We start from the raw sequence: 27,655 nt of genomic DNA on the forward strand, positions 1-27,655 counted from the left end.
TACAAACATTTGGAGAAGAAAATTATTTTATAATAACTGTTAAGGATTTACTTTATTTCAAGCTACTTTACAAAGCATTCCTAGAAAATGTCACTTTAAAATATCACTTTATAAAGAAGAAAAGCCTGAACTTTTAAGGAAAACATTTTAATAGAAGCAACTAAGTTCAGAGTGTTAAAACTTCTAAGATTCTTAATAATTGCAAATTCTAATCTCAGGTCTGATATACTTTATAGAATACTCCAGAAATAAATTTAAAATATGTCCTTCAAATCTTTCTATATAAATAAAATGTTAGGATATGTTCTCATGTTATAAGTATTAACCATAAAACCATAAAAATGTGATGTAAAATTAAGTGATGATAAATGAGAGAGTTTAAGAAGAAAAATGGTGGTCTACTGTGTGTGCATAGCATACATTTGGTAACATGAATTTATGAGAAAGATACATTAGAAGAGACTATATGAAAATCTTTCACCTGCCAAATTATGAGTTTTATGAAAGAATAAACATTTCATATTGAGTTATTCACATTGACTACAACTTTTAAATCTGCATTATTTACATATGAGCTAATTCCTTATGTTACAAAATTCAAAGTGATTAGTGAATGACTATCATTAGAAAATGATAGTCGGCTGTACGGTTCCTTATATATAGTCTAAACATTATTATCTTTACCTGTTTGTAAAAAAAAAGGTAAATATTAGTCATCCATTAGTTTAATAAAAACAATTATTTTGTTAATTCTTAAATAGACAAGAGAGCAAATAATTTACCTACTATCTTAATATTTTATTTGATGCCATATTAATTTTTAATATCTGTGTGGAAAATAATTTTAACAAAGTATATATAAAATATATCTAATATAACAAATATTATATATTATATAATGACAAATACATTTTATCTGAAGCACACATAAAGACTAATATTAGAAACTGAGGGAGCTTCCGGGAAGATGGCGGAAGAGTAAGACGCGGAGATCACCTTCCTCCCCACAGATACACCAGAAATACATCTACACGTGGAACAACTCATACAGAACACCTACTGAAAGCTGGCAGAAGCAGAAGACCTCAGACCTCCCAAAAGGCAAGAAACCCCCCACGTACCTGGGTAGGGCAAAAGAAAAAATAAACAGAGACAAAAGGATAGGGACGGGACCTGCACCAGTGGGAGGGAGCTGTGAGGGAGGAAAGGTTTCCAAACACTAGGAAGCCCCTTCACGGGCGGAGACTGCGGGTGGCGGAGGGGGAAAGCTTCGGAGCCGCGGAGGAGAGCACAGCAACAGGGGTGTGGAGGGCAAAGCGGAGAGATTCCCGCACAGAGGATCAGGGCCGACCCACCGGCACTCACCAGCCGGAGAGGCTTGTCTGCTCACCCGCCGGGGCGGGCGGGTCTGGGAGTTGAGGCTCGGGCTTCGGTCGGAGCATCGGCAGAGGACGGGGGTTGGCGGCGTGAACACAGCCTGCAGGGGGTTAGTGCGCCACGGCTGGCCGGGAGGGAGTCCGGGGAAAAGTCTGGAGCTGCCGAAGAGGCAAGAGACTTTTTCTTCCCTCTTTGCTGAGGAGAGGGGATTAAGAGCGCTGCTTAAAGGAGCTCCAGAGATGGGCGCGAGCCGCGACTAAAAGCGTGGACCCCAGAGACGGGCATGAGAAGCTAAGGCTGCTGCTGCCGCCACCAAGAAGCCTGTGTGCGAGCACAGGTCACTATCCACACCCCCCTTCCGGGGAGCCTCTGCAGCCCGCCACTGCCAGGGTCCCGGGATTCAGGGACAGCTCCCCCGGAAGAACGCGCGACGCGCCTCAGGCTCGTGCAACGTCACGCCGGCCTCTGCCGCCGCAGGCCCGCCCCGCACTCCGTGCCCCTCCCTCCCCCGCGCCTGAATGAGCCAGAGCCCCCGAATCAGCGGCTCCTTTAACCCCGTCCTGTCTGAGCGAAGAACAGACGCCCTGCGGCGACCTACATGCAGAGGCGGGGCCAAATCCAAAGCTGAGCCCCTGGGAGCTGTGAGAACAAAGAAGAGAAAGGGAAATCCCTCCCAGCAGCCTCAGGAGCAGCGGATTAAAGCTCCACAATCAACTTGATGTCTGTGGAATACCTGAATACACAACAAATCATCCCAAACCGAGGAGGTGAACTTTGAGAGCAAGATTTATGCTGTATAGCTTTGCTTCCTCTTGTCCTAGGGTTCTATCCGTCCGTTTTTTTGTTGTTGTTTTGGTTTTGGTTTTTTTTTTCCCTTTATTTTTTCTTAATAATTATTTTTTATTTTAATAACTTTATTACATTTTATCTTATTTTATTTTACTTTATCTTCTTTCTTTCTTTTTTCCTTCCTTCCCTCCTTTCTTCCTTCCTCCCTCCCTCCCTCCCTCCTTTCTTTCTTTCTTTCTTTCTTTCATTCTTTTTCTACTAATTCTTTCTTTCTACTTTTTCTCCCTTTTATTCTGAGCCGTGTGGATGAAAGGCTCTTGGTGCTGCAGCCAGGAGTCAGTGCAGTGCCTCTGAGGTGTGAGAGCCAACGTCAGCACACTGGTCCACAAGAGACCTCCCAGCTCCACATAATATCAAATGGCGAAAATCTCCCAGAGATCTCCATCTCAGCACCAGCACCCAGCTTCACTCAACGACCATCAAGCTACAGTGCTGGACACCCCATGCCAAACAACTAGCAAGACAGGAACACAACCCCACCCATTAGCAGAGAGGCTGCCTAAAATCATAATAAGTCCACAGACACCCCAAAACACACCACCAGACGTGGACCTGCCCACAAAAAAGACAAGATCCAGCCTCATCCACCAGAACACAGGCCCTAGTCCCCTCCACCAGGAAGCCTACACAACCCACTGAACCAATCTTAGCCACTGGGGAGAGACACCAAAAACAACGGGAACTACGAGCCTGCAGCCTGCAGAAAGGAGACCCCAAACACAGTAAGATAAGCAAAATGAGAGGACAGAAAAACACACAGCAGATGAAGGAGCAAGATAAAAACCCACCAGACCTAACAAATGAAGAGGAAATAGGCAGTCTACCTGAAAAAGGATTCAGAATAATGTTAGTAAAGATGATCCAAAATCTTGGAAATAGAATGGACAAAATGCAAGAAACATTTATCAAGGACCTAGAAGAACTAAAGATGAAACAAACAACGATGAACAACACAATAATTGAAATTAAAAATACTCTACATGGGATCAATAGCAGAATAACTGAGGCAGAAGAATGGATGTGACCTGGAAGATAAAATAGTGGAAATAACTACTGCAGAGCAGAATAAAGAAAAAAGAATGAAAAGAACTGAGGACAGTCTCAGAGACCTCTGGGACAACATTAAACGCACCAACATTCGAATGATAGGGGTTCCAGAAGAAGAAGAGAAAAAGAAAGGGACTGAGAATATATTTGAAGAGATTATAGTTGAAGACTTCCCTAATGTGGGAAAGGAAATAGTTAATCAAGTCCAGGAAGAACAGAGAGTCCCATACAGGATAAATCCAAGGAGAAACACGCCAAGACACATATTAATCAAACTGCCAAAAATTAAATACAAAGAAAATATATTAAAAGCAGCAAGGGAAAAACAACAAGTAACACACAAGGGACTCCCCATAAGGTTAACAGCTGATCTCTCAGCAGAAACTCTGCAAGACAGAAGGGACTGGCAGGACATATTTAAAGTGATGAAGGAGAAAACCCTACAACCAAGATTACTCTACCCAGCAAGGATCTCATTCAGATTTGATGGAGAAATTAAAACCTTTACAGACAAGCAAAAGCTGAGAGAGTTTAGCAGCACAAAACCAGCTTTACAACAACTGCTACAGGAACTTCTCCAGGCAAGAAGCACAAGAGAAGGAAAACACCTACAATAATGAGCCCAAAACAATTAAGAAAATGGGAATAGGAACATACATATCGATAATTACCTTAAATGTAAATGGACTAAATGCTCCCACGAAAAGACACAGATTGGCTGAATGTATACAAAAACAAGACCCATATATTTGCTGTCTACAAGAGACCCACTTCAGACCTAGAGACACATACAGACTGAAAGTAAGGGGATGGAAAAAGATATTTCATGCAAATGGAAACCAAAAGAAAGCTGGAGTAGCAATTCTCATATCAGACAAAATAGACTTTAAAATAAAGACTATTACAAGAGACAAGGACACTACATAATGATCAAGGGACCGATCCAAGAAGAAGATATAACAATTGTAAATATTTATGCACCCAACATAGGAGCACCTCAATACGTAAGGCAAATACTAACAGTCATAAAAGGGGAAATCGACAGTAACACAATAATAGTAGGGGACTTTAACACCCCACTTTCACCAATGGACAGATCATCCACAATGAAAATAAATAAGGAAACACAACCTTTAAATGATACATTAAACAAGATGGACTTAATTGATATTTATAGGACATTCCATCCAAAAACAACAGAATACACATTTTTCTCAAGTGCTCATGGAACATTCTCCAGGATAGAAAAAATCTAGAAACAATAAATGCTGGAGAGGGTGTGGAGAAAAGCGAACCCTCTTGCACTTTTGGTGGGAATGTAAATTGACACAGCCACTGTGGAGAATAGTATGGAGGTTCCTTAAAAAACTACAAATAGAACCACCATATGACCCAGCAATCCCACCACTGGGCATATACCCTGAGAAAAACATAATTCAAAAAGAGTCATGTACCAAAATGTTCATTGCAGCTCTATTTACAATAGCCCGGAGATGGAAACAACCTAACTGTCCATCATCGGATGAATGGATAAAGAAGATGTGGCACATATATACAATGGAATATTACTCAGCCATAAAAAGAAACGAAATTGAGCTGTTTGTAATGAGGTGGATAGACCTAGAGTCTATCATACAGAATGAGTAAGTCAGAAAGAGAAAGACAAATACCGTATGCTAACACACATATATGGAATTTAAGGAAAAAAAAAGTCGTGAAGAACCTAGGGGTAAGACAGGAATAAAGACACAGTCCTACTAGACAATGGACTTGAGGATATGGGGAGGGGGAAGGGTAAGCTGTGACAAAGCAAGAGAGAGGCATGGACATATATTCACTACCAAACGTAAGGTAGATAGCTAGTGGGAAGCAGCTGCATAGCACAGGGAGATCAGCTCGGTGCTTTGTGACCGCCTGGAGGTGTGGGATAGGGAGGGTGGTGGGGGGAGATGCAAGAGGTAGAGATATGGGAACATATGTATATGTATAACTGATTAACTTTGTTATAAAGCAGAAACTAACACACAATTGTAAAGCAATTATACTCCAATAAAGATGTAAATAAAATAAAATAAAATAAAATCCCATAAACAGAAAAAAAAAGAAACTGAGTAGGAGATTAAGAAATACCTTATTAAGATGGTTAAATGCTGAAGTGGAATTGAAGAGTGAGGTAACATAAAGGCATTTATTAGAGTTTAAAATGTTCTTCACTACATAGAACATTATTCGCAGCAAATGATTACGTAAGTAACTGAAATGACACTGGACAGTGGAGAAGCAAGATTTACTCTTACTTATTGAAGATTTAAAATTTTTTCTGGTATTAGAATTTTTCAGCCAATTTCATTCAATTGTTAAATGACCATATGCATACAGCAACTACTTTGTGCAGAGTTCTGAGTTGGTTGCTATATATAAAGGAGGACATTCTCAACAATGTTAGTATAATGGAAACTGTAGAGATGTTACTCCTGGACTTTTGCAATTCATGGAGCAATAAATTTTGAAACATATTTTTGGGAAATGATAAAGAATCAACAGTTTTTTATTTTGCCAAGAATTTACATCAAAAAAAATTACTATTTACCATCATGTCACCATTTTAACACCTCCCATAAGTGGTAGAACATAAACTAAAGAAAGAAAACATAGCCAGCATGCATATGTATTTACAGAAAGTTATAGTGCAGTAGTACATATGCGTGTGCACAAATAATAATACATTATTATTATTTGTATACAGATACCTCACTTTTTATATTTTTGAAAAATTAATTTTTAATGGGTAAATAGGTATATATATATGGTATGATACATAGATAGATAGATAGATAGATAGATAGATAGATAGATAGAGATATATAACGGACTATTATTCAACCATAAAAAGAAGGAAGTCCTGCCATTTGGAATGACATGCATAGACCTTGAGGACATTATGCTAAGTGAAATAAGTCAGACAGACAAATATTGTATGATCTCACTTTTTTGTGGAATCTAAAAAAAAACTGAACTCATAGAAACAGAGAGTGGAATGGTGCTTGCCAGGGACTGGGGGTGTGTGGCATCTATTGATTGTCTTTTTTTCATTTGCTTTACAATCTTCCTGATTCTTGGTGTCACAACTGATTTTTTTATTGAAACCTGGACACTGGTGTGTTATGAGACTCTAGATCTTAAACCTTCTGCTTTAGCTGGTTTATTCTTACACCTCTCTAGCAGAAATGTGGTGGGGGGTGCCACCTGATTACTACCAGGTTGGGGCAGAAGTACTGGTATCCCCCCTGGCCTCGGCTGAACCATGTGGAAGGAACTCCTCATTAACACTGGGTGAGGGTGGGAGTTTCAGCACCACTGGCCTCCACTGTCACCTCCCTGACAGGGAAGGGTAGCAGTGCCTCATTATTGCTCCCCACCCTGACAGCACAGATGAAGTGGCCTCATTACTGCTAGGCAGTGCCTGTCCCTCACGAGGCATTGTCTGACACCACCCCAACAGGAAGGGGGAAGACCCTCTTATGACTGCTGGCTGGGGTGAAAGTCCAATCTGCCCCCATGTGTTCTCCATTGACACTATGGGTATTGGGGACCTCTTTTCTATTCCAGTAGAGATCAAAGACAATTTCTCATTTAAAAAATTCAGCTACAACAATTATTTAGGTTTTTTTGTCTGCTCATCATATCCTAACCATCTTTTTCAGTTTTTTTTAGATGCCAAGTTATTATTTATGCTGTTGACAGTAAGCCTCTCATTTATTTAGCTGACTTAAAATTTATTTAAGATTATCCATCTTTCTCCTTTTTCTTTGTATTTATCTTAAAATCAAGTTCTCTTTTCCCTTATATCTCTTATTCTAAATATACTCCAATCTTTCTGATCCAGAACTCAAAATTCTAATTGTCCAAACTTTTTAAATAATGAATACATTTCTAAGATGCCTAGAAGGCTTTTTATACATTGTAACAGATAACTTACACTTCCTCTTTCTTCCCATAAATTTTTATGGGCTCTCTAGAGAAATGATTCCATACCTACAGTTCCATGGAAGTCTTTGCTTAGTTTTACAAAAATTGTCCATGCTAATATGCAATTACTTAACAGCGAGGAAATTTTATTGAGTATCTGTTATCCTCTGTTTTTATATTTCTGCCATTTACTTATTTTGAAACACTAGATTCTTTCAATTCTGCTATAGGTCCATTCCAAATTAACTCTTGGAATTTCAGGAGTTATAATTTGTAAAACTGACTAGAATATTACCACTTAGATTTGTTAATGCAAAGGGACATTACCTAACTTCATGCAGATGCTCTGTCACTCTATCCCTACATAATATTTTTTTCTGTTCCAAATATATAGGTAGCCACTGAAACCTTACAGTAGGACATACTATTTTTTTAATATTCCATACATAATTCATTCCAACTAGTTCTAAAAATCTGTACATGAAAACCAAATGAAATATAATTCCTGGAAAGGTAATAATGATATTATTACTGGAAATCACACAGATGGATATAGTTTGACTAAACAACTTTAAAAGCCAACAAAAACACTGTTAAGAATCCTTACGTAAGTCTCTTATTTGTACAAGGACTACTGTAAATTTTATTTAATGTCTTAAGAATTTTTTCCTGATTTATTGTAAATAATATAGAGCAAATAAGGAACCATAAATCAAAGTAGATTTGTGGGAAAATGCAATTAGGATTTGCTTGAATGGTGGGGTCTATCCATAAACCAATTAGGATGAATGGATGTTGCAGCAGAATGCTTTTAATAAAATCGAATGCACTTGGGAACCGAGATATTGAATGCACTTTGAAGTGACTACAGATGACACAGTACTTTATATGCCTACATTTATTGAATGTGCTGTAATGGATTTAGGACTTACATCACAGTCTGTGTCATGGTCACAAAACTAATAATAATTAGCAGGAAGGAAGTTTCTCTAAAATTTTTCATCATATAGTTCGAAAGTTTCCTTTTCAGTAGATTTATTTTTTAGCATAAACTGAAACTGCTAAAAAGAAAAAAAAGGAGACTTTTACTTCAAGTGGGAAGCTACATTGTGTTTTTCTAATTGGTCCGTTTAGCCACCACACTAACATTGAGACACTAAAATTCAAAGACACTAATTTCCTTATTAGGAAATTTTTCAGCATGAGATTCGGATTCATAAAATCACTGTGGTTAAGAAGCAGGTGGGCCAGAGTTGGATTGTCTGCGAGCTACTCAGGCACTGGAATGTTAGCTGCGGGACTGGTAAATTGGTTGCCATCAGCCTAGATTTCTGAGTAAGGAGTATTATAATTCAGCGTCTGTCATATTTGCCAGTCGTAATTGTTTTAATACATCAAAAAAAATGCAATACCTAAGGTCACCAAATAACCAGAAAAATACTTGCAAAAGATTAACAGTTAACAAATCTGATTGTTGGTAGGTAGGGCACCTCAACATTAACAAAAGTGAGCTTATATTACCCAGTAAAATTTTTATAAGAAGCTTTAACAACATAACAATTTAATGATGTAACAAAACACTATGATAGTAATGTTTTTGTTAGTAAGAGCCTCGTATGGTAAAATATACATGTTTCAATAAATATTCAATATGTGTGGACATACTTTGGAGTTTTTAAAAGTTAGGCCCTATGGTAACAGTTGAGTAATAGAGAAAACTTCTAAGTGACACAGGTAACCTATTTTAAGAAGCTTATTCCACTGAGGCCTAAGAGGATGGCTTAGAGTCAGGAGAATGTGGAGACAAGATGATCAATCTGGACTTTACTGGAGTCGTCTAAGCATGAGATGGCAAAGGCCTTGAATTAGGGTGGCATCAGGAATAAAAACGAAATCCCCTTATACTGCATTCGTTCTTTACAAACATTATTGGTTTCAGTTTTCAACAAAACACATATGAAATGGTCTTACAGACAAGAAAATTAAAGCTTACATATGTTCAAAACCTGTCAGAAATCACAGAACTAGGAAGTAGTAGGAAAGATATTTGACTTCCAATCTCTCTGCCGCTATAGGACATGTCCTCTGTCACTGTACTAGAAGGTTGGGAACAACTTAAAGGGGAATTACCTAAGGCACATGACTAATTGATTGAAGAGATCTAAAGGCAGAGATGAAGCAGGCTTCTGACTACAAAGATGTGAATAATAAATTTGTTTAAGTTACATAAATAATAAACTGTAGGATGGAGGGAAATCTTATTAAATCACTTACTATTCTATCACCTATTAATAAGTTTGTGCTTTCTCTCTAGACTTTTTCCAAAAACATATATACAAATACCATTTTTCCATTTTTATGTCCTTTCCATTTAGTGTACTTTTTCATTTTTTGTGGCTAAGCAATATTCTACCAACTATCTGCAATTATATTTGGAATTTATATTATTTCCATTTCATTCACCTTTTGTAATTACATTATTATAAAATTTTCAGGCATATCACATTTTCCACATTTTATATTATTTCCTTCAGACAGAATCTTCAGTATGAGATGAGATCAAAATTTATATTTTATGATTCTTGATAAAATTATTTGCTAATTAAATAGGTCTTCTGTTTTAGTCTGCTTGGACTGCTATAACAAAATACCACAGACTGGTTGACTTCAACAAGAGAAATTTTATTTTCTCAGTTCTGGAGACTGGACATCTGAGATCAGGGTGCCAGCAAGGTCAGGTTCCAGTGAGAACCCCCTTCCTAGCTTGCAGACTGCTACCTTCTCACTGGATCCTCACATGGCAGAGAGATAGCGAGCTCTCTGCTGTTTTCCTCTTCTTATAAGAACACTAATCCCATCACAGAGACCCCACTCTCATGAACCCATCACATAAACCTAATTACCTCTCAAAGGTCCCACCTCCATCACATAGGGGGTTAGGGCTTCAACATATAAATTTTGGGGGGACACATTTAGTCGATAACATCTTATTGTTCAATTTGGATTACTATGTTTAACAAATGAGGATGAACGTTTTCTCATTTTAGTATAAATGCTATATGAATACATTTGTGAATGTATGTTCATGTCTTTTCTATATTAAAATCAATTTGTATGAGTTTTTTATATTAAAAGATACTAACCATGTTTGCATTTACAACAAATATCTACTTATCATTTTGCCTTCCATTTTTAATTACTTAGCATTTAAAGGTTTTAAATGTTTTATAGGAGAGTTTCTTTCTCTTTTCTTTACTTGCTCTTTTTGCCTCCAGCTTTGCCTTGTTTAGATCATTCCTCTGTCAGCTGCACAATGAATATTTTAATCGACTAATTAAATCATCTCTCTCATCTACTTAGAATCCGTAAATGATTTCCCACAAACACGCCACACAAAGACATTTGCAAGCTGTGTTGCTCTCCCCAGCATTCCTCTACAGGTACCCAAGAATAAATTATACCCAAACACTGGCAGTTCTCAGGCATGCCCTGCTCTCTTTGGTCTTCTTGATTTTGCTGTCCCATCAATCTGTTATTCTCTCTCACCCCGTTACTACTCCTTTTTATCCTCCTTCTTTTTCTCCTGAAACTACTAATCACCTTCATGATTAAGCACAAACCTCACCTCTCCTAAGAAACCTTTCCTAACAAGCCATATTCGACACTGTGGTGGGATCAGGTTCTTCACCTTATGGTTGAAATGCCTGGGGACAAACTAGACTTGGTCATTAAACCACTGGAACAACCTGTATGGAGATTATTAGGGAGATCTAGGCTGTCGACAAAGTTTGTCTATAATCAAGTGTTTGGGTTAAATCTACGGAAGTTAGCAAATTTTTCCAAAGGGAAAGTATATAGTGAGGAAAATGCTGGGAACCCAAGACATTACCTGGAGATTTGGAATTCTACAGGAGAATAGAAAGTACAGTCAGAATGGTGGCAAGTAAACGGGGAAGGCAAGTAAGTCATAGAAATCAGTGAATGAGAGGGACAAATTTTGTTTTTCTTTTGTTTTAATGATACAAGGAGATCAATTAAGAAGAATGAAAGGTCTCTGAAAATTAAACAGCTGTAGTGGCATGATGGGGTGGAAGCCAGACTATAATGCTCTGAGTAATGAATAAGGAATATGAAGTAAAACCAGATATATGCTTTGGGAGTTATTCTGACCTATGGGCTGTCAAAATCTGAGCTGCTAGCAAGGTGTGATTGTTAAAGCAGGGTAAAGTTAGTGGTAACTGGAAATGGGGGAAGAAAAGACTGTCAACGGACTGTAATACTGGAATTCATAAACTATCTAATCACTTATGGAACCAGAATGATTTTAGAATACAAGATATATGTATAACTAATACACTTATCTGAACAGCCAGAGGAACTTGTGAAGTGAAGTATAGATTTTTCTGTGTTAGAAACTCTTAAATCTGAATTCAAGAACTTATGGTCACATAAACTAAAATATTAATTAGAAACAGAGTTAAGAAATTGGCTCTAAAATAGATATTACCTATATCACTCATTCATTGAAAAATGCATTGAATACATAATATTTCCAAGTCACTAGGCTTGGTACTATTGGGGACAAAAAGATAAGTAAATATATTATCCTCAAGATATATATCATTTAGGAAAAGAGATAAGAATATCCCCCATAAGGCTTCCTTGGTGGCACAGTGATTGAGAGTCCGCCTGCCGATGCAGGGGACACGGGTTCGTGCCCTGGTTCGGGAAGATCCCACACCGCGGCTGGGCCCGTGAGCCATGGCTGCTTGAGCCTGAGCATCTGGAGCCTGTGCTCCGCAATGGGAGAGGCCACAACAGTGAGAGGCCCCCGTACCGCAAAAAAAAAAAAAAGAATATCCCCCATAATCTTCTATAGAAGTAAGATTGTGATAAATGTCACAGAAAGACGTATAGAATTCTGCACACTCAGAAGATAAAACTTTTGGGTTTTAAGGCATTGTTCCTTTTCATTTGAAAATGTTATTCAGCCTTGCAAGGTACCTATACTTTTCTGTGGAACCAGGCAGAAATGTATTGTAATTTTCTATAAACCTGAATTCTGTACAATTTTAGTAGAAATAATTAGAGAATTATGGTTGCTGTACCACAGATTTGTCTATTTATAACCTATGTAGTTATTAATTATTAAATCAGAATTAATTTGCTTGGATTTTCTGTTTATTATTACATTTAAGTAATTATCAATTATTACCACAATTTTATAACCAAAAATTCAACATTGATTAGACCAGTACGTATTTCTTTTCTATGTAAAACCTCTCACATTAAAATCCATGTATTCTATTTTGAAATGCACTTCTATAAATGGGAAAATTTTGCTTAAAATATGGCTTGTTTGATACTTAAAATGAAATAACTTAGTCTAAAGTGCTTGCAGAGACTAGTTTAAATATAATTAGCATATAAAAACTAATATTAGTGTTGTCAATATAATAATTTGCATTTAAATTAGCATTGTTATATAATGATTACAAAAACCCAAATAGCTTATAATATAGTTTTTCAGATAGATAGCACTAGAAAGATACAGCATTAGTGAAAAGAGTAACATGGAGTAAAAGGACAAATACTTCAATTAAAAAATTTAGAAGACTTTGGTACTAGACTTAACTTTTCACCTTGACAATAAATTGTGTCTTGCCTTGTTCCCGAAAGGATCATGAAGATACATGCAGTAAAGAAGAAGCATAAACTTGGAGCTGCCTTACAACAAGGGCAAGTGATTGGACCCTTTGGAGCCTCAGCTTCCTCATGTGTCAGATTAAAAAAATTACACGAGCTGACCTCTAAGATCCTTCCTACACCTCTATAACCTAACGTGTATTTATTAATTCAACAAATATTGAGGACAATATTCTCAGAGAATTTACCTATATGTAGAGCTAAGAGGAATCTCAGACGGCACATGAATTTCTTGTTTTACTTTTGACAAACTGAAATTCAAAGGGGCTATGGAAACATATTCAAGTTTACATTTCAAGGCTTATTTTTCTCAGCTCTATCATCTTAATAACAAGCTTGGTTTCATGGATTCTAGACTTTTTCAGGCTAGGATCCAATAACTTGATTTAAAAATGCTTTTGCAATAACTATATGACAAAAGGAAGTCCCAAAGATTTCTGAGCAAATTATGGTTGTGTCATTTTAATTTTATAACTGAACTATAACACGCTTGGAACTAAGAGTTTACTTCAAAATGTTGTCTCTGTTACCTAAAATAGTTCTGAAAGCAATGGTTGGACTACACGATTTCTTTTAAATTTCTTTGTTTAAAGTAATAGTCACTGGTGGTTCTTTAAATTCTTTGTTGTAGGAAAAAAGAAGAAGATTGATAGCCTTTCCTAACAAAATGAGGTGCAATAATCAAATGATGAAAAATAAATCTTCGCAGTTGAAGGCTAAAAAGTTTACTGCAGGGCTTCCCTGGTGGCGCAGTGGTTGAGAGTCCGCCTGCTGATTCAGGGGATGCAGGTTCGTGCCCCGGTCCGGGAAGATCCCACATGCCGTGGAGCGGCTGGGCCCGTGAGCCATGGCCGCTGAGCCTGCGCGTCCAGAGCCTGTGCTCCACAACGGCAGAGGCCACAACAGTGAGAGGTCTGCGTACAGCAAAAAAAAAAAAAAAAAGTTTACTGCAAAGTTGCTCTCTTCCTGCAGTTAAATATGGGAAAAGGCCACATATTTAAGTGTCCAAGTGTGATTTTTGCTATCAACTTGTCTCCAGAGAGTCATCAGAGATTTCAATTTAGACCGTGCTATTTAGCATCTGTCTTGTAGAACTGATAAAATGCCTGAATGACTGAGACAGCTTGGCTAATACACTGTCACACCTAACACTAAGGCCAAAGAAATGAGTGAGCTAAATGTGAAAGGAGAATATAAATGAGTAAGAGTTTAAAATATATTCTATTCCTGTTACACCTTTAATGTTGAGAGCATGGTAAGTAGTTTATATCTAAACATGTACATTCAGTGTCTTGCAACAGAGTTATTCCTTATGGAATAATTAGAGTAAAAATGTTATTTTTGTATATGTGAAGAGACTATTGCCATTTATACCTTACATATCATGAATATTTTAACAGAAAATTTGAAAATCCTTGTGTTTAATGATGCAAGAAACAACTAGCTTTTCTCCAGAAGGAACTAGCTATTTAATAGAAAACAATTTTTAGAACTGTTTACAATAAAAAATATATATATATTGGTTAAAAAAAGAGTTTTGCTTTCCCATCAGTGTACTGGCTTCCTCTAAAAAAAATACTTCAAAAGTTCATACAATTTGCAGAGATATTAAATACATTGATTATAATTTACAGACTCTAATGGTCAAATCAAGGAAGAAAGTAATGTGCAAAAATGTGTGTTATCGTACATACAAAGCATGCATGTTACAACTTAACTGGAATATAATATAATAAAAAATACAAGATTATAATCTTAACAATCTGGGATTTTCCACCATGGAAAGGAAAAGAAGAAGAAATGAAGCCCTATCTAAACTGTACGTCATCTCTCCAAGGTAAAGATAGTAAAGCATCATTCCTTGTCTAGATGTAATACGTTTTTACTTTTTTCTACCTTATATTTTTATTTTTTAGTAAATAAAGTGCATTTTTTCCTGAGCCAAGATCTTCATCTATGAAAGCCAGCTGACATTAGGTCAGCTTGTGGCCAAAATAAAGCCAACTGGTCCACATGGAGAATAAACTCTTAACCTCTTTTTATTATTATAATAATATTATTATTATTAACAACAAGCCAGTTTGGCCATTTGTCTAACTTACCCTAACTAGACACGCACAACTCACAAATCAGATTTATCAATGACTTCCTTTACATTCAGAAGTGTTCTTTCTTGCATAGATATAGTTTACTTTAGATGACTGTATGTAGTTACATGATTTGAATAGAATTTGTAGGCATGATTTGAAATATGTTAGACATTAGAATTATATACAAGCATTCCATGTACTTGTGTAAGCAGTTTATACACACATACACACAAACACACAAACACATCATACAACCTAAGTGAGACGTTTCCTCATCTTTCTTCTGAAATATGTTACTTTATCTTTGTTTTTATCATATAATAAAATGACATAACCCTGAAATTAAAAGAAGTATAAGAGGAATAGACAAAATGCTTTCCTTCCCAGCCTACTTCACTTCCTTGGTATCTGGCAAGCAATAAATCTCGAAAGTTAAAATGATTTCTAGAAAAAACATTTCTTCCGTCTTTTATTCTAGAATCATACAAATACAGTATGAACTCCATTTACGGTAAAATTAGGAGAAAAAACTGACCACTGAAAGCTCTCTAAGATAAGGCACAAGGCATGAGGGAGGAATGGAAGAGATGAAATATGATGAGTGATCAGAGATCACTGAAGGAGTCCAGAAAACAACACAAAAATAATTTTGGGTGAGGAAAATCCAATGAAAAGAAAACTTTGTAAGATTAGTTCAAGATGACAGAATAGAAGGACGTATGCTCACTCCCTCTTGCGAGAGCACCAGAATCACAACTAACTGCTGAACAATCATCGACAGGAAGACACTGGAACTCACCAAAAAAGATACCCCACATCCAAAGACAAAGGAGAAGCCACAATGAAACCGTAGGAGGGGCACAATCACAGTAAAATCTAACCCATAACTGCTGGGTGGGTGACTCACAAACTGGAGAACACTTATACCACAGAAGTCCACCCACTGGAGTGAAAGTTCTGAGCCCCATGTCAGGTTTCCCAACCTGGGGGTCTGGCAACGGAAGGAGGAATTCTTAGAGAATCAGACTTTGAAGGCTAGCAGGATTTGACTGCAGGACTTCGACAGGACCGGGGGAAACAGAGATTCCACTCTTAGAGGGCACACACAAAGTAGTGTGTGCATCAGGACCCATAGGAAGGAGCAGTGACACCATAGAGACTGAACCAAACCTACCTGCTAGTGTTGGAGGGTCTCCTGCAGAGGCAGGGGGGTGGCTCGGTCTCACCATGAGGACAAGGACACTGGCAGCAGAAGTTCTGGGAAGTACTCCTTGGCATGAGCCCTCCCAGAGTCCACCATTAGCACCACCAAAGAGCCCGGTTAGGCTCCAGTGTTGGGTCACCTCAGGCCAAACAACCAACAAGGAGGGGTCCCAGCTCCACCCATCAGCAGACAAGTGGATTAAAGTTTTACTGAGTTCTGCCAAACAGAGCAAGACCCAGCTCTACCCACCACCAGTCCCTCCCATCAGGAAATGTCCACAAGCCTCTTAGATAGCCTCATCCACCAGAGAGCAGACAGCAGAAGCAAGAAGAACTACAATCCTGCAGCCTGTGGAACAAAAACCGCATTCACAGAAAGATAGACAAGATGAAAAGGCAGAGGGCAATGTACCAGATGAAGGAACAAGATAACACCACAGAAAAACAACTAAATGAAGTGGAGATAGGAAACCTTCCAGAAAAAGAATTAAGAATAATGATAGCGAAGATGATCCAGGACCTCGGAAAAAGAATGGAGGCAAAGATCGAGAAGATGCAAGAAATGTTCAACAAAGATCTAGAAGAATTAAACAACAAACAAACAGAGAGGAACAATACAATAACTGAAATGAAAAACACACTAGAAGGAATCAATAGCAGAATAATTGAGGCAGAAGAACGGATAAGTGCCCTGGAAGACAGAATGGTGGAATTCACTGCTGCAGAACAGAATAAAGAAAAAAGAATGAAAAGAAATGAACACAGCTTAAGAGACCTCTGGGACAACATTAAACGCAACAACATTTGCATTATACGGGTTCCAGAAGGAGAAGAGAGAGAGAAAGGACCTGCGAAAATATTTGAAGAGATTATAGTCAAAAACTTCCCTAACATGGGAAAGGAAATAGCCACCCAAGTCCAGGAAGTGCAGAGAGTCCCATACAGGATAAACCCAAGGAGAAACACACCGAGGCACATAGTAATCAAATTGGCAAAAATTAAAGACAAAGAAAAATTATTGAAAGCAGCAAGGGAAAAATGACAAATAAAATACAAGGGAACCCCCATAAGGTTAACAGCTGATTTCTCAGCAGAAACTCTATGAGTCAGAAAGGAGTGGCATAATATACTTACAGTGATGAAAGGGAAGAACCTACAACCAAGATTACTCTACCCGGCAAGGATCTCATTCAGATTCGACAGAGAAATCAAAAGATTTACAGACAAGCAAAAGCTAAGAGAATTCAGCACCACCAAACCAACTCTACAACAAATGCTAAAGGAATTTCTCTAAGTGGGAAACACAAGAGAAGAAAAGGACCTACAAAAACAAACCCAAAACAATTAAGAAAATGATAATAGGAACATACATATTGATAATTACCTTAAACGTGAATGGATTAAATGCTCCAACCAAAAGACACAGGCTCACTGAATGGATACAAAAACAAGACCCACATATATGCTGTCTACAAGAGACCCACTTCAGACCTAGGGACACATACAGACTGAAAGTGAGGGGATGGAAAAAGATACTCCATGCAAATGGAAATCAAATGAAAGCACAAGTAGCAATACTCATATCAGATAAAATAGACTTTAAAATAAAGACTGTTACAAGAGACAAGGAAGGACACTATGTAGTGATAAAGGGATCAATCCAAGAAGAAGGTATAACAATTATAAATATATATGCAACCAACAGAGGAGCACGTCAATACGTAAGGCAACTGCTAAGAGCTCTAAAAGAGGAAATCAACAGTAACACAGTAATGCTGGGGGACTTTAACACCTCACTTACACCAATGGACAGATCATCCAAACAGAAAATTAATAAGGAAACACAAGCTTTAAATGAAACAATAGGCCAGATAGATTTAATTGATATTTACAGGACATTCCATCAGAAAACAGCAGATTACACTTTCTTCTCAAGTGCACACAGAACATACTTCAGGATACATCACATCTTGGGCCACAAATCAAGCCTCAGTAATTTAAGAAAATTGAAATCATACAAAGCATCTTTTCTGACCACAACCCTATGAGATTAGAAATGAATTACAGGGAAAAAAAACGTAAAAAACACAAACACATGGAGGCTAAACAATACGTTACTAAATAACCAAGAGATCACTGAAGAAATCAAAGAGGAAATCAAAAAATACCTAGAGACAAATGACAATGAAAACATGATTATCCAAAACCTATGGGATGGGACACAAGTGGTTCTAAGAGGGAAGTTTATAGCTATAGAAGCCTACCTCAAGAAACAAGAAAACTAAAATAAACAATGTAACCTGGGCTTCCCTGGTGGCGCAGTGCTTGAGAGTCTGCCTGCCGATGCAGGGGACACAGGTTTGTGCCCTGGTCCGGGAAGATCCCACATGCCACGGAGTGGCTGGGCCCGTGAGCCATGGCTGCTGAGCCTGCGTGTCCAGAGCCTGTGCTCCACAATGGGTGAGGCCACAACAGTGAGAGGCCCGGGTACTGCAAAAAAAAAAAAAAAGTGTAACCTTACACCTAAAGGAACTAGAGAAAGAAAAACAAACAAAACCCAAAGTTAGCAGAAGGAAAGAAATCATAAAGATCAGAGCAGAAATAAATGAAATAGAAACAAAGAAAACAATAGCAAAGATCAGTAAAACTAAAAGCTGATTCTTTGAGAAGAAAAAATTGATAAACCTTCAGCCAGACTCACCAAGAAAAAGAGGGAGAAGACTCAAATCAATAAAGTTAGAAATGAAAAAGGAGAAGTTACAACAGACACGGCAGAAATACAAAGCATCCTAAGAGACTACTACAAGCAACTCTATGCCAATAAAATGGACAACCTAGAAAAAATGGACAAATTCTTAGAAAGGTATAACCTTCCAAGACTGAACCAGGAAGAAATAGAAAATATGAACAGACAAATCACAAGTAATAAAACTGAAGCTGTGATTAAAAATCTTCCAACAAACAAAAGTCAAGGACCAGATGGCTTCACAGGTGAATTCTATCAAACATTTAGAGAAGAGCTAACACCCATCCTTCTCAAACTCTTCCAAAAAATTGCAAAGGAACACTCCCAAACTCATTCTATGAGGTCACCATCACCCTGATACCAAAATCAGACAAAGATACTACAAAAAAAGAAAACTACAGACCAACGTCACTGATGAACATAGATGCAAAAATCTTCAACAAAATACTAGCAAAGAGAATCCAACAACACATTGAAAGGCTCATACACCATGATCAAGTGGGATTTACCCCAGAGATGCAAGGATTCTTCAAAATATGCAAATCAATCAATGTGATACACCATATTAACAAATTGAAGAATAAAAACCATATGATTATCTCAATAGATGCAGAAAAACCTTTTGACAAAATTCAACACTCATTTATGATAAATACTCTCCAGAAAGTGGGCACAGAGGGAACCTACCTCAACATAATAAAGGCCATATATGACAAACCCACAGAAAACATCATTCTCAATGGCGAAAAACTGAAAGCATTTCCTCTAAGAACAGGAACAAGACAAGGATGTCCACTCTCACCACTAGTATTCAACATAGTTTTGGAAGTCCTAGCCACAGCAATCAGAGAAGAAAAGAAATAAAAGGAATACAAAGTGGAAAAGAAGGAGTAAAACTGTGTACAGCTAATCAGAAAACTACTAGAGCTAATCAATGAATTTGGTAAAGTAGCAGGATACAAGATTAATGCAGAGAAATCTCTTGCATTCTTATACACTAATGATGAACAATCTGAAAGAGAAATTAAGGAAACACTCTCATTTACCATTGCAACAAAAAGAATAAAATACCTAGGAATAAACCTACCGAGGGAGACAAAAGACCTGTATGCAGAAAACTATAAGACACTGATGAAAGAAATTAAAGATGATACCAACAGATGGAGAGATATACCATGTTCTTGGATTGGAAGAATCAATATTGTGAAAATGACTCTACTACCCAAAGCAATCTACAGATTCAATGCAATCCCTATCAAATTACCAATGGGATTTTTCACAGAACTAGAACAAAAAATCTTAAAATTTGTATGGAGACACAAAAGACCCCGAACAGCCAAAGCAGACTTGAGGGAAAAAAAAACGAGCTGGAGGAATCAGACTCCCTGACTTCAGACTATACTACAAAGCTACAGTAAACAAGACAATATGGTACTGGCACAAAAACAGAAAGATAGATCAATGGAACAATATAGAAAGCCCAAAGATAAACCCACGCACCTATAGTCAACTAATCTATGACAAAGGAGGCAAGGATATACAATGCAGAAAAGACAGTCTCTTCAGTAATTTGTGCTGGGAAAACTGGACAGCTACATGTAAAAGAATGAAATTAGAACACTCCCTAACACCATACACAAAAATAAACTCAAAATGGATTAGAGACCTAAATGTAAGACTGGGCACTATAAAACTCTTAGAGGAAAACATAGGAAGAACACTCTCTGACATAAATCACAGCAAGATCTTTTTTGATCCACCTCCTAGAGTAATGGAAATAAACACAAAAATAAACAAATGGGACCTAATGAAACTTAAAAGCTTTTTCACAGCAAAAGAAACCATAAACAAGATGAAAAGACAATCCTCAAAATTGGAGAAAATATTTGCAAATGAAGCAACAGACAAAGGATTAATCTCCAAAATATGTAAACAGCTCATGCAGCTCAATATTAAAAAACAAACAACCCAATCCAAAAATGGGCAGAAGACCTAAATAGACATTTCTCCATAGAAGACATACAGATGGCCAAGAAGCACATGAAAATCTGCTCAACATCACTATTATTAGAGAAATGCAAATCAAAATTACAGTGAGGTATCACCTCACACCAGTTAGAATGGGCATCATCAGAAAATCTACAAACAACAGATGCTGGAGAGGGTGTGGAGAAAAGGGAACCCTCTTGCATTGTTGGTGGGAATGTAAATTGATACAGCCACTATGGAGAACAGTATGGAGGTTCCTTAAAAAACTAAAAATAGAATTACCATATGATCCAGCAATCCCACTAATGGGCATATACCCAGAGAAAACCATAATTCAAAGAGACACATGCACCCCAATGTTCATTGCAGCACTACTTACAATAGCCAGGTCACGGAAGCAACCTAAATGCCCATCGACAGATGAAGGGATAAAGAGGTGGTACATATATATGATGGAATATTACTCAGCCATAAAAAGGAACGAAATTGGGTCATTTGTAGAGACGTGGATGGATCTAGAGACTGTCATACAGAGTGAAGTAAGTCAGAAAGAGAAAAACAAATATCATATATTAATGCATATATGCGGAACCCAGAAAAATGGTACAGATGAATCAGTGTGCAGGGCAGAAATTTAGACACAGATGTAGAGAACAAATGTATGGACACCAAGGGGGGAAAGCTCTAAGTTCAGGAACATGATAAGGATGCCAACTATCATCACTTTTATTCAACATAGTATTGGAAGTCCTAGCCACAGCAATTAGTCAAGAAAAAGAAATAAAAGGCATCCAAATTGGAAAGAAATAAAACAGTAACTATTTGTACAGTACCTATTTGTGAATGACATGATACTTTATAGAGAAAACCCTAAAACCTCCTCCAAATAACTATTAGAACTAGTAAATGATTTCAGTAAAGTAGCAGGATACAAAATTAATATATGCAAATCTGCTGTGTTTCTATACATGAATAACAGACTATCAGAAAGAGAACTTAAGAAAACAATCCCATTTACAGTTGCATCAAAAAGATAAAATACCTAGGAATTAATTAAAGCAAGGAGATGAAAGAGCTGTACACTGAAAACTGTAACACTGATGAAATAAATTGAAGAAGACAGAAAGAAATGGAAAGATACTCTGTGCTCATGGATTGGAAGAATTAATATTGTTAAAATGTCCATACTACCCAAAGCAATCTACAAATTCAATGCAATCTCTGTGGCATGTTTTACAGAACTAGAACAAATAATTCTAAAGTCTCTATGTAATCACAAAAGACCCCAAATAGCCAAAACAATGTTGAAAAAGAAGAACAAAGCTGGAGGTATCATGCGCCTTGCTTTTAAACTATATTACAAAGCTATAGTAATTAAAACAGTATGGTATTGGCAAAAAACAGACAAATAGGTCAATGGAACAGAATAGAGGGCCCAGAATAAACTACACGCCTACACGGTCAATTATTTTAAGAAAAGGGAGCCAAGAATATATAATGTGGAAGAGGAAAGTTTCTTCAATAAATGGTGTTGCAAAAACTGGATAGCCACATGCAGAAGAATGAAACTGGACCACTATCTTAATGGAAAAATTAACTCAAAATGGATAAGAGTTGAATGTAAGACCTGAAACCATAAAAATCCCAGAAAAAACATAGATGGTAGGATCCTTGATATCATTTTTGGTGTTGAATTTTTGAATCTGACTCCAAAAGCAAAGGCAACAAAAGCAAAAATAAACAGGTGAGACTACATCTACCTAGAAAGCTTCTGCACACAAAAAGGAAACCATCAACAAAATGAAGAGGCAACCTATGTAATGGCAGAAAATATCTGCAAATCATTTATCCAGTAAGGGGTTAACATCCAAAATATATAAAGAACTCAACTCAACGGCAAAAAACAAAAAACCCGCAAACAATCCAATTAAAAAGTGGGTAGAGAATTTCAATAGACATTTTTTCAAAGAAGACATATGGATAGCCAACAAGTACATTAAAGGTTCTCAATATCCCTAATTATGAGGGAATCAAAACCACAATGAGACATCACCTCACACCTGTTAGAATGGCAACTATGGAAAAGACAAGAGGTAACAAGCGTTGGTGAGAATGTGAAGAAAAGGGAAACCTAGTACACTGTTGGTGAGAATGCAAATTAGTGCAGCCACTATGGAAAACAGTATGGAGACGTCCTCGCAAATTAAAAATAGAACAACCATAAGCTCAAGCAGTTCCACTTCTGAGTATTTATCCAAAGAAATTGAAAACACTAATTAAAAAAATATATATGCGGGCTTCCCTGGTGGTGCAGTGGTTGAGAGTCCGCCTGCCGATGCAGGGGACACGGATTCGTGCCCCGGTCCGGGAAGATCCCACATGCCGTGGAGCGGCTGCGCCCGTGAGCCATGGCCGTTGAGCCTGCATGTCCGGAGCCTGTGGTCCGCAACGGGAGAGGCCCCAACAACAGTGAGAGGCCCACGTACCACAAACAAACAAAATACATATATATATATATATATATATGCACCCCGTGTTCAGTGCAGCATTATTTACGAGAGCCAAGATATGGAAACAAAGTATCCATTGATAGATTAATGGATTAAAAAATTGTGAGATACAGACACACACACACACACTACTCAGCCATAAAATAAGAAGGAAACCTTGCCATGTGCAACAACATGGATGGACCTTAAGGGCATTATGCTAAGTAAAAGAAGTCAGAGAAAGAAAAGACAAATAACACTGATTTCATTTATATGTGGAATCTGAAAAATAAAACAAACAGAAGAAAACAAGTAAAACTCATAGATACAGAGAACAGATTGGTGGTTACCAGAGAGGAAGGGCATTGGGGGTAGGCAAAATAAGTGAAGAATGTCAGCTATATGGAGATGAATGGCAACTAGAATTATTGGGGTGATTGTAGTGTGTACAAGTATCAAATTATAATGCCACACACCAAACTTAGGTTTTATTCCATTTTTTCCCTCAAAAAGTCAAAACTGATGAATATTAAGCAAAAACAACAACAAAAAATCTCTTCTACTACCTCTTTAAATATATGTTTCCCCTTTGAAAAATTTTCCTTGACAATACACAGTAATACAGGACCAAGGTTTTATAAGTGATAAATCTTGTCCTTTTATTACAGCTATCCAATAAAATGTAACTTAATATTTTAGAAGTGCAAAGTAATTTAAAAGTCCTATTCAGATGGCTTTAAGTTGTCTTTTGATACATAGCTGGATCAACACAGATCTAGATAAGACTACTCTTAGAGACGTTTTAGCGTTAAAGCATCATTCCTCCAAAAAGCAATTCAAATCTTCAGCCTACTTAAGAATGTATAATAAATTTTGTGCAGAGGCAAAATCAGGTTTACAATGTACTGGGGAAAGGAATATATATACGATTTTAAAAGGGCAGTACAGATGATTAATGAGCCAGAAAGACTGATTTATGAGGAAAGATTAAAAGAATTAACTATGTATGGAATGGCTAAGTTAAAAAAAATTATAATGAAGAAAATTAGTTGACTTGTTACCGAACAGTAGAACACTCCATTAGGATATTTAAAATTGGACTGAAGAAGGGAAAACTATACAAAAACCTTTAAAGCCTATGAGCATGCATGTCTGAATTATTTAGTTTTATATATATATAATATATATATATATTATATATATAAATAATATATTATATATATATGTTCCATTCCCTGTGGTAACACATCACTACAAATTCAGGAACATTCAGTTCATGCCAATATTATACAAAGGAAACAAGTAAAGATTTTTTCTAATTGTGTTACATCTAAAAACGCTTATCATTTATAAATACTTTACTACTGAAAAAAATAATATGAAAGCGGAATCTCTCTACATACAGATAAAAAATAATTGCCTACTATTTGAAATCTGGTTCTAATATCAGTATATCAGTACCGGGAAGTGATAAACCATCAATGTTAGAGGCTAATTTCCTGTTAAGGTTTTTATTCCATATCCAGATAGAAACAGAGGTTTGGAGGACATGATTCCAATTCAAATCATGCTAAATTATAATCAAGGTCTCCTATGATACTTTTAAGAATGGTCTAAATGAACATGCACTCTCTCTGGCCAATCTTTTTAGCAGAGTTATCTCACCCTGGTTATATAGGGGGAAATAATTAATGAAAATTCACAGGAAATTATTTTCTATTGAGGAAGTCCAAGAGATTTAAGAGAACAGTCTAAATTAACATCTGATGATATACTGAAAGATAAAGTCATTTATGTAAATTAATGCATGATACCCATATGATTTGAAATGAACTATTAAATTTTCAAATAGCTAAATATAATATGATATAAGAAACCCCATCCTATAACTTAACCAAGAATAATTTGAGACAGTAGACAATACTTTTTTTTTTTTTTGCGGTACGCCAGCCTCTCACTGTTGTGGCCTCTCCCGTTGCGGAGCACATGCTCTGGATGCGCAGACCCAGCGGCCATGGCTCACGGGCCTGGCCACTCCGTGTCATGTGGGATCTTCCCAGACCAGGGCACGAACCCGTGTCCCCTGCATCGGCAGGCGGACTCTCAACCACTGCGCCACCAGGGAAGCCCAACAATACTTTTTAATCTCTATAAAGAAAAATATGTTCCTTGGTGAAATTTATACCTTGTAAAACAACATGATTGTGGATTTTTATGGTACAGTTTTTTGATTTGTCTTTCAAAAGGTATGTTTTTAGTTCCCTATAAATAATTAGCATGTTCAAGTATGTGATGTACCAATACAGTTATGCTATAAAATTAAATAATAGAAATTTATATATTTCATCAAGATTTTGTTACCTAGTGGTATAGGAACTAACAACTGTTTGATAGAAATACTATAAAAATGATTAGAGCAAAGCTCAGTCATTTCAATTATTCTGAAAATTGTTTTAAGCTTTTGAGGGCCATTAAGTTACCTCATTATCCAAAGACCAAACGAGGGAAAAAAATATCTTTATCACTGTTTTAGATTCCTTGCAAATAACTGACATATCTCAAGTTTTACAACAAAATAAATGATTAAATATTTACTTCAATTAATCTTTTAAAATTCTCTTCTTAAGATTTTAAAAATCTGGGGTACTTGTCCAACACTTACATTGAATGAGCCTTAATAAATTTCAAAAAAATATGAAAGGACAAGAATCCTTATGCCTCCCAACTTTAGAGTATTAAGGTTTGTATTTTCTTTTTAAATCTTGTGTTGTTTGTTTTTAAAAATATTTTACAAACCTAATAACACAGACAACAATGTGTTGATTATTTATATTCATAGACAAATATTTAATATCTGCTTCAGACAAGAATGCCTAGGAAAAGAGAAAGTGATAGGTCAAGTATACTATATATTTATATGACTACATATATATGTTAGGCCTCCTGCTAGATTCTTTTACAAGCAGTTAGAAAAATTAGAACTTTAAAAAATAGCTCAGTACAATTCCATCAATCAAACACAGAGGATTAATCTAAGAAATTTGCTGACATAAGGAAACATAAAGTGCTCGTTATTAAAGACTGCCAATATTTTGTAGCTTCTCCACCAAGTAATAAAACTATAAGTACAGAGTACATCAGCAGCCCTAATAAAATTGGTAGGTCTCCTCAGTCTGATAGGGTAAGAAGTAAAACACAGATGAGCTACCCACAAATGAATAACCTAATATCAATCACTTCTTCTTCGCTATCATGGAAAAGCTGAGGGCAGGTCGTGTTTTCATTGTAATTTGTCTCTAGGTATTTTTCTTTTTCTTTTTTTTTTTTTTTTGCAGTATGTGGGCCTCTCACTGTTGTGGCCTCTCCCGTTGCAGAGCACAGGCTCCGGACGCGCAGGCTCAGCGGCCATGGCTCACGGGCCTAGCCAATCCGTGGCATATGGGATCTTCCCGAACTGGGGCACGAACCCGTGTCCCCTGCATGGCAGGCAGACTCTCAACCACTGCGCCACCAGGGAAGCCCTCTAGGTATATTTTTATTTCCTCTTTGATTTCTTCAGTGATCTCTTGGTTATTTAGTAACGTATTGTTTAGCCTCCATGTGTTTGTGTTTTTTACGGTTTTTTTTTTCCTGTAATTCATTTCTAATCTCATAGCGTTGTGGTTGGAAAAGATGATATGATATGATTTCGATTTTCGTAAATTTACCGAGGCTTTATTTGTGACCCAAGATGTGATCTATACTGGAGAATGTTCCGTGTGCACTTGAGAAGAAAGTGTAATCTGCTGTTTTCGGATGGAATGTCCTATAAATATCAATTAAATCTATCTGGTCTATTGTGTCATTTAAAGCTTGTGTTTCCTTATTAATTTTCTGTTTGGATGATCTGTCCATTGGTGTAAGTGAGGTGTTAAAGACGCCCACTATTATTGTGTTACTGTCAATTTCCTCTTTCATAGCTGTTAGCATTTGCCTTATGTATTGAGGTGCTCCTATGTTGGGTGCACATATATTTATAATTGTTATATCTTCTTCTTGGATTGATCCCTTGATCATTATGTAGTGTCCTTCCTTGTCTTTTGTAACATTCTTTACTTTAAAGTCTATTTTATCTGATATGAGTATTGCTATTTGTGCTTTCTTTTGATTTCCATTTGCATGGAATATCTTTTTCTATCCCCTCACATTCT

At 36.9% G+C, this 27,655-nt stretch overlaps 1 protein-coding gene across 2 annotated transcripts in view; it reads right to left on the reverse strand.

Annotated features, from left to right (window-relative positions):
* Positions 1–27,655, reverse strand: part of PACRG (parkin coregulated) — a 519,791-nt gene that overhangs the window by 443,634 nt on the left and 48,502 nt on the right. The gene's annotated exons all lie outside the window — the stretch shown is intronic.

Source organism: Orcinus orca, chromosome 12 (assembly GCF_937001465.1).
Source record: "Orcinus orca chromosome 12, mOrcOrc1.1, whole genome shotgun sequence".
NCBI classification, from domain to species: domain Eukaryota; kingdom Metazoa; phylum Chordata; class Mammalia; order Artiodactyla; family Delphinidae; genus Orcinus; species Orcinus orca.